The sequence below is a fragment of the Lactuca saligna genome, chromosome 6 (genome assembly GCF_052625555.1).
Source record: "Lactuca saligna cultivar CGN05327 chromosome 6, ASM5262555v1, whole genome shotgun sequence".
Classification (NCBI taxonomy): domain Eukaryota; kingdom Viridiplantae; phylum Streptophyta; class Magnoliopsida; order Asterales; family Asteraceae; genus Lactuca; species Lactuca saligna.
In genome coordinates this window covers 171,360,138-171,369,235 of record NC_136422.1, presented here as the reverse complement: position 1 = coordinate 171,369,235, position 9,098 = coordinate 171,360,138, and the positions used below count along the sequence as shown (strand labels likewise).

The 9,098-nt window shown below is 39.1% G+C and overlaps 1 non-coding gene across 1 annotated transcript; it reads right to left on the bottom strand.

Moving 5' to 3' along the window:
- Positions 1-6,319: 6,319 nt before the first annotated feature.
- Positions 6,320-6,426, bottom strand: LOC145003573 (small nucleolar RNA R71). The gene has a single exon (XR_013662028.1). It is a non-coding gene; the product is annotated as a small nucleolar RNA R71 (small nucleolar RNA).
- Positions 6,427-9,098: the final 2,672 nt, after the last annotated feature.

The following is a 9,098-nucleotide window of genomic DNA, read 5'->3' as shown; positions in this document are numbered from 1 at the left end:
TGAAGTGAAATAATCACGAGGAGGATGAATTATACTTACCAAGAGAAGTATAAAGCTTGAAGATCAACCTTGGAGTCTCTAAATAGAGAGAAAAAGTTTGAGAGAAAAGTTGTGTTGTAATTTTTGGTGAAATGAGAGCAAGTGAAAGAATATGAGGAGAGAGGATGAATATCCAGCTCTAAAAACGTGGTAATGACTTGTGAGAGAGGTAAAAAGGACAAGGAAGTGACAAGGTATGGTGGGGAGGAGTGTGGGTTAGTCATGGAGTGGGTATGGTGGTTGCTTGTGTCATAATACAAAGAAAAGTCAACACTCAACCTTTGTACTTCACCCACTTTTCTTGGATAAGGTTTTATCCTTAAAAACGTGATTAATCATTAATTAAGGGGTCTTATATGTTAAAATAAAGTTTTGGGTGAAAATCCCGCGTTAAAATGATGAAAAACGAAGCTAAAATGAAGTCATAGTCGAAAACCGGAAAGAATTGATCTTCGAGCGAGACCTCTCGGTCTTGGCCGGAGGTTCAGTCCTCCTGAGGCTGGGCGAGATGCGAAATGAAGCGAAACAGCAAGAAGCGAAGCAGCAAGAAGCGAAGGGAGGTTCGGTCCGAAAGCATCCGGATTGAAATAGACCGAAGGGAGCGAAATGAACCGAGAGGCGAGCAGGAGCGAAATGGACCGAAATGAACAGGAACTTCGGGTTCGGGCTTGTACGAGGTCCGGGCCCGAAAGGGAGGGTTCGGGTCTGCGAGGTTCGGTCCTGAGAGGGGGATTTCGATTCCGAGAGGGCTTTCGGTTCAGCAGATGTGTTCGGTCCTCTTGGTTTCGGTCCCTAAGAGGCTTCGGCCCCACATAAAGGGTTTCGGGTCTTTTAGGGTATTTTACCCGTTCTAACTTCGTTTTAAGCGATTTTTGACCCGGTTAAGGGTCGGAATGACCCGAATGACTTCAAAAAGTTACGGGAACCATTGAGATAGATTTGGGAGAGATTTCAAATAGAAAGAGATAGAGTGAAAACGATTGAGAGAGGTTTCATTTGTGACCTTTTTGAGTGTCCGACTTCGCAATGCAAGGTCCGTAAACCCCATTAAGCCATGTTTTAGTGTCTTACACACTCCCGATGAGTGTGCATTAGTGTTTTATCGCTTTGGTTCATTGTTTACCGCATTTAAGGCTTAGGAAAAATTCAATCACATGGATTTTTCAAATGATGCTTTCTCATTAAAATAACGGATTGTTTAGTAAGTGCACAACGAAAACCCTAATACGCAAGGGCTAATTGAGTCATTCGGTTTAACTTATTGACTTTGTTTGACTTTCACTTAACCCGAATTTGACTATTGTCACAAGGTAAAATAACATAAAATTTGTAAAAAAAATTACAAAAAAAATATAATAATAATATGATGAAAATGATATATATATATATATATATATATATATATATATATATATATATATATATATATATATATATAGAGAGAGAGAGAGAGAGAGAGAGAGCTAGGTTTAAATGTTGATTGACATTTATTATGCAGACGCGTGGACAATGCTATTCTGTGAGAATAACAAATAAAATATGTTGTTTGACAATATGAATACGCTCAATCTTACATAACTATTATCATTATCATACATTCTCACTAATTAAATCGTTTATATCGTTATTATAAACTTATTATTATTATTATCATTCGGTCATATTGAGTCGTATTATGTAAGAATGAAACTGAGTGAAAAACGATGTACGAGAACAAAAATGAATAAGAATTAGTGAGAATGCATGAAAATGACAATATTTTTGTGAGGTTGAACGTATTCGCATTAGTAAACAACTTATTCTCTTAGTAATTCTCATTGAATATGACTGTCCACACAATAGTTGTTCATCCACATTATAACCTAGTCATATATATATATATATATACACACACACACACACACACACACACCTCGGGTGCAATATAAATTGGGGCTCCTCAAGTGGTATAAAGAAGTTCAACAACCTGAAAAAAAAATTAAGGCAAAATCACATGAAAATATGATATGTTGGAATGGAATGACAAAGGTATGGAATGAAGAAAAGAATGGAATAATTATGGAAGTGGAATGGGTGATTACATTCCATTATCATCTTTGGTTAGCTTGGAAATGGATTGAGTCCAAAATGAGAAACCTTCAGATTTCCTTCAACATCAAGAAGAAGATTTTCAGGCAACGTATTATAAAAAATATTGTTAGCAGAAATGAGGATTGAAAATTGGAATAATAATAAATATTTTCACTACAAAAAGAATTCCATTAAAAAACTTTTTTCTCGCCTTTAAATCTCTATGATACACACCCTTTTCATAATCTGGATTGATAAAAGTACTGACAAGCTTTAAGCTTTTTAATCTTTGCTTAAATCAGTTTCCATTTGCATCATTATGAGGATACTTCTCTATTTCTGCTTCTTCATTACTAGATGTCAGAGAGAGAGAGAGAGAGAGAGAGAGAGAGAAAATAACTTATAAATACACACTAGTACATACTTCTAGACAAATAAATACACACATACACATATTTATAGACAGATACATACAAATACAAATAAAAGTACATACATACAGTCACAAAAATACACAAAGATCCAAAATTACACATAAATCCAAAAGATATACACCTACACAGATACAAACACTCGCACACAAAAACACATACACAGATAGAAACATCAACATACAAAGATACACACATATATATGCATAGACTTACACACAGTGATACAAATACACATATAGAAACACATACATATCTAGACACACATACACACACATACACAGACTTATACACAGTGATACATGGACTGATAGAAGGAGACGACCTCCATCTTTCCCGTCACCTCCGCCATAGGAGATATCAGACATCCCAGTGAAGAGAGAAAGTAAGAGGTATATTAAAAAACATATCAAATTGCAAAAAAAAAAACAAATTAGGGGTGAAAGACTTACAATCGAATTGATAGATATTTGTAATCAACAACTAATTGACTGGTAAATTAGGGGTCAAATAGTTACAATCAAATTGAAGTGTAACCTACCAATGAGAAATCAAAGCCTAATTACCTGAAAACCACAAGACGACACTAAAACCCCTTTCAAAATCTTTGTAACCTTCATAAGAATGAATGAAATGAGATATCGTTCGATGACAGTTGAGACAGTGATGGACCAGGCACCGGTGGAGAGAATCGAGCTAGGGAGAAGAGAAAGAAGTTTCAATCCATTGAATGACCTGGTTTCCATCAATTGAACACGAACCTTCAAACCATCGACTTATTAGAGTCCATTGATTAAAGACAAAATTTTATACCAATGACTCGTAATTGGACAAACAATTCAACACAAACCTTCAAACCATCAATTTCAGATACAAAGCACAAACAAAATACCGAAAATCGAAATCCCAACAGATGAGAGATAACTGTCTGCAAGAAGATCTGACACCTTAAACCCTTAGGTGAGGACGCAGTTGAACCTCGAAGAGGCAGTGGAAAAGGTGAAGCCAAAATTCGATTAGAAGAAGAATGAAATAGGGACAATGTTAATTGGGGTCAGTTCAGAGAGATGGTGATATGAAAGAATGGTGATATTTCATTGGAAGGAAATGGTGGTGGGCGACACGCGTATGGGTTGGGGAAGCAGTAGATGGCAGAAAATGAATGGAATGGGCACTCTTGGTCAATTGATCCACGATAACCTAAATAGCATCAAAACCCTTTGTTGTCTTTGGAAACTTGGTGATAATCAACATTTGCTCCCATTTCCACATGGGAACCTCCAGATGCTGCAACTTGCCATGCGACCTCTGATGCTCAACATTAACCATACAATAGGCCACGCATCTCTCCACATACCATGCTATCTCTCTTTATCTATCTATCTATCTCTCTCTCTTTCTATATATATATATATATATATCTTCATACACGGCCAACAATAGTTTAATCTTAGATCATGGTACATCTTGGTGGCTGATATGTGCATAATTAGTTAATTATTTTATATATATTCTTAGTTATTTGTGGTTAATTATGAGAATAATGTGGACAAAAGGTACTTAAAATGCTTTGAATTGTGTTTTCAGTCCAAAGGATATGCTTGGACGCAAAAAGGAGAAAAGGAAAGCAAGTGAAGATTAAAGAGTGAAAGAAGGACCTACTCGGCGAGTAGATCGACCCTACTCGGCGAGTACACGACGATATACCAGAAGATAAGTACGACTGCTAATTCAAGACGGATAAGTATGCACCTACTCGGCGAGTTTATTCTGCTACTCGCCGAGTACCCTCTGTTTTGGGATATCTTTAAAAGACAAATCTTTATCCCATGGGACAGGAGCCCTGGCGATTTTTGAAGGATTAGCTGCGACTAAAAGGTTCAGAAGGCGCTAAGGAACCCTAAGCTTCAAGAGTTGGAAGAATTCAAGCAATTAGGTTAATTCTACCACTTAGACTTAGGAATTAAACATGTTTGCTTTCATAAACTTTGTTTTTGTGTTTGTTTCTACTGCAACTATGAGCTAAACTCGTTTTTGTTTCTGTTTGGGGAATACCAAAGAACTCCTATGGTTTAATTATTAATTCTTGCTTAATTGTCTATTGGTGATTTATTAAATCAAGTTTGTTAAAGAACCTTATGTACTAATCACTACTATTTTCTGTTAATTGGAAGGCAATTAGGTTGCATGAACATCACTTAATTGTTAACCTCATATGTCTATGTGAATGCTAAAACGTATGCTTGGAAGTAATGAGTATGAAACTAAGATTAATAAGAAAATAGGAAGATTAATGTGTGAGCTTGTTTGAGAAACCATCAACAAGAGGTTAATTGAATTGATAACTTAATTAACCATTACAAATCTTATTTAATCCAAATAATTAATCTAGGGAATTAATTAGTTTAAACACTTGATCAACGCTTAAATTAGTTAATTGTCTAAGGGTTAGGAGTAATGAATATGAGCCTAACTATTATCATTGGTAACCAATAGCAATTAATCTACCTTAACTTAAATAACCATAGGAGTGAATTGGTTGAACCTAAATAGAAACATCTTTATCAAATTTGGTGAATAGTTGTTGCTTTAGTTAATTAGTTAAGTTAGTTTGTCTAAGTTTCTAGTCTTGCAAAACTAGAGAAAAACCCTTTACTTTTATTATTTGTTTTAGTAAAAATTAGCTATTAGTTTAATTGTCGTTCCCTGAGTTCGATACCTTACTTATCAATCTATACCACTTAAAGACAGGTTCACTGCCTTTGTGTGCTCAAATTATTAATAAAAAGTAGGGATAAAACTAGTTGAATTTACACACATCAAGTTTTTGGCGCCGTTGCCGGGGAACGGTTCTAAATAATTAAGCTAATTCCTAATTTTTTCGATCCTTTGTGTGAGTTTACTTGCATAAAGTTCATTTATTGCAATTTAGTAACTGGTAACTAGGTTTTAGTATCTGTTTTAGTTAGGTTAAAACTTAGAATTTTTTTTTGAAATATCACTGATACTCGCCGAGTGCACTCGCACCTACTCGGCGAGTAACAGTTTAGTTAGCAAATTTTTTTTGTTCTTTTTACGCTTTTTATTTGATCAATTTCAGGACTTTCATGACCAGAGGAGCAAACACACCACTGGTACCCGCGTTTGAAGACCCCGAATCCGCATTGAAAAGAAACAAAAGGAAGGATGTGGAGAGTTCAAGCACACCAAAGAAATCACCATTGTCCAACTTGAAGACTGTTTTTGGGAAAAAGAAGAGCAGCAAATCAGGAGCTTCTAGCGCTTCCTTGATAATTGAGGAGCCAATTCAAGAAGATATTGGATACGAAACCGAGGAAGAAGAGGAGGCAAAGTACGAACAAGAAACCGAATCGGAGGAAGAGTTAGCATTCACTATGGCTAACATTGATGAAATTCCCATGGGAGAATGGAAGAAGAGGATGTGCGACGACCATGGCCCGGGACTTGTGCAACCCGCAATTCCCTCAACTGCCACCTTCGAGCTAAAAGGTCATATCCTAGCTTCACTCAAGGAAATACCTTTCTATGGGAAGGATCATGAAGATGCCTACAAACATTTGGATGAAGTAAATGATGTTGCTGATTACTTCAACATTCCAAATGTAACCCGCGAAACTCAACTACTTCGGATGCTTCCGGTAATCTTCAAGGGTGCTGCTAAAGACTGGCTCAAATCACTTCCCCCCGGGTCAGTCACTACTTGGGCCAGAATGAAGGAAGAATTTATTGATCACTTTTGCCCACCATCCAAGATAGCCAAACTCAAGAAGGCCATTACAAACTTTGAACAATAAGCTGGAGAGTCATTATATGAAGCATGGGAGAGGTACAAAAGTCTGCTACGAAATTGCCCACACCATGATCTAAACAGCCAGCAAGAAGTTTCCATCTTTTATGATGGAGTCAATGTCACGACCCGGCAGTTGCTAGACTCACAAGGCCCACTTACAAAGAAGCCACCCCCGGTGATTAAAGAATTGATTGAGGAATTCTCTAAACACTCTAGAGAATACCACAACCCTAGGAATGATGTCACGAGGGGAGCCGCATACGCTGCTACTGAAGATCTATCCGCGGTCATGGCCATGTTAAAAACCATGGATAGGAGAATGGACAAAATGGATCAAACTATCCATGCCATACGGGTGGGTTGCGAAAATTGCAATGGACCTCACCTCACTAGAGATTGCGATTTGGATGAGAACGGCAACAAAAAGGCACAAGTATGTTATTCGAGTGGTGATCGGTATGATGAGGACTGGCGCAAACAAAAGAAGGAGTGGCTGCCTTACGAAGAGTACAAGAAGGCCAAGGAAGAGAAGTACAGACAAAAAGGGAGAGGTTTTTACCAAAAGGAGGAGCCGGTGCAAGAGAAGAAGCCAAGCTTGGAGGAAATGCTAACTAAATTTGTGGCCGCTTCCGAGAAAAGACATAGTGACCACGATGCTGCTATCCAAGAAACAAGAACAATGCTCAGGAACCAGCAAGCATCCATCCACAACATAGAAACGCAGCTTGGGCAACTTGCTCAACAACTAAACCAAAGGTCACCGGGTGAGCTTCCTAGAAAAACCGAGAACAACCCACGAGGCGCACAAGTAAATATTGTTGCCACAAGAAGTGGGAAGATTATTACTCCCCTAGCCCCCATTCGAACTGAAGCAACCAAGGACTCACAGAAGGAAGGAACGGAAGAGCAAGTCGAAAACCAACACTTACAATCTGAGAGTCCTACTCGCTGAGTAGGACCGATGGACTCGGCGAGTACCTCTGCTAAAACAAATGAACAGCCACCCTTGAAACCATACCAGCCTCCAATGCCATACCCAGCCCGAGCCAAGAAAGAGAAGCAGGAAGAGGAATATCAGAAGTTTCTCGATCACATTAAAACTCTTCAAATCAATATTCCTTTCATTGAAGTCATCATGCAAATGCCCAAGTATGCAAAGTTCCTTAAGGAACTCCTCACTAACAGAAGAAAGATGGAGGAAGTGCAGAAGGTAGTACTTAATGAGAATTGCTCCGCCGCAATGCTAAACAAATTACCAAAGAAGAAGGGTGATCTGGGGAGCTTAACTTTGCCTTGCTAATTTGGCAACTTGGCTGCAATTCATGCCTTAGCTGATTCTGGAGCAAGTGTGAACCTTATGCCATACTCGTTCTTTAAGAAGCTGGACCTCCCGGAGCCAAGGCCAATTCGGATGGCAATTCATTTGGCAAACAAGACTGTTACTTTCCCAAGAGGCATTTGTGAAGATTTGCTAGTGAAAGTAGACAAATTTGTCTTCCCGACTGATTTCATCATTCTCGACATGGAGGCGGATCCGCAAGTGCCAATCATCCTTGGAAGACCCTTCCTCAACACCGCTAGCGCTATCGTAGACATGAGAGATTCTAAGCTCACATTGCGAGTTGGGGACGATTCAGTGACATTCGGGGTAGACCAAGCCATGAAGTACTCAAGGAGTAGTGATGACACGGCGTTCTCAATCGACATGCTTGACGAATTATTGGAAGAAGACATACCTGAAGATTCCAACAAGTTTGCAGCTTTTGACGAAGTATTTAATCCAGAAAAGGACTTATTAGAGATTGAAAGACTGTTGGAAGAAGCGGAGTATGAAGAAATAAAGAACCAAGCTGAAAGCCCTACTCCCCGAGTAGACCCGATCTACTCGCCGAGTACATCTGAAGAAAAGCCAAAAGTCGTGAATGTCGCCACCAACTCGCCGAGTACCAAACCTGCACTCGGCGAGTCCGTCACTATGCACAACAAATTGGAGCTCAAAACACTACCTGACCATCTGGAATATGCCTTTCTGGAAGAAGAAAATCAGAAGCCGGTGATTATAGCCTCGGATCTATCCAAGACGGAAAAGGAGGAGCTTGTACGCGTGTTGAAGAAAAGGAAAAGAGCCATCGCATGGAGCATCTCCGACATCAAGGGAATAAGCCCATCCTACTGCTATCACAAAATCAATTTAGAAGAAGGAGCAAGGCCGGTGGTGCAACATCAAAGACGATTAAACCCAAACATGCAAGAAGTCGTCAAGAAGGAGGTGGTCAAGCTTTTGGATGCAGGAATCATCTACTCCATCTCCGATAGTCCATGGGTGAGTCCGGTCCAAGTGGTGCCCAAGAAGGGAGGAATGACGGTCATTACCAATGAAAAGAACGAGTTAATTCCAACGCGAACGGTAACCGGTTGGCGAGTGTGCATCGATTATCGAAAGCTAAACGATGCCACTCGCAAAGACCATTTTCCCCTTCCTTTCATAGATCAAATGTTAGAGAGACTATCTGGCCATAGCTACTATTGCTTTTTAGATGGGTTTTCAAGGTATTTCTAAATACCCATAGACCCAATGGACCAAGAAAAGACCACCTTTACATGCCCCAGTGGGACTTTCGCCTATAGACGCATGCCATTTGGACTATGCAATGCACCTGCGACATTTCAAAGGTGCATGACCGCCATATTCCATGATATGGTGGAAAAATTCATGGAGGTCTTTATGGATGACTTTTCTGTATTCG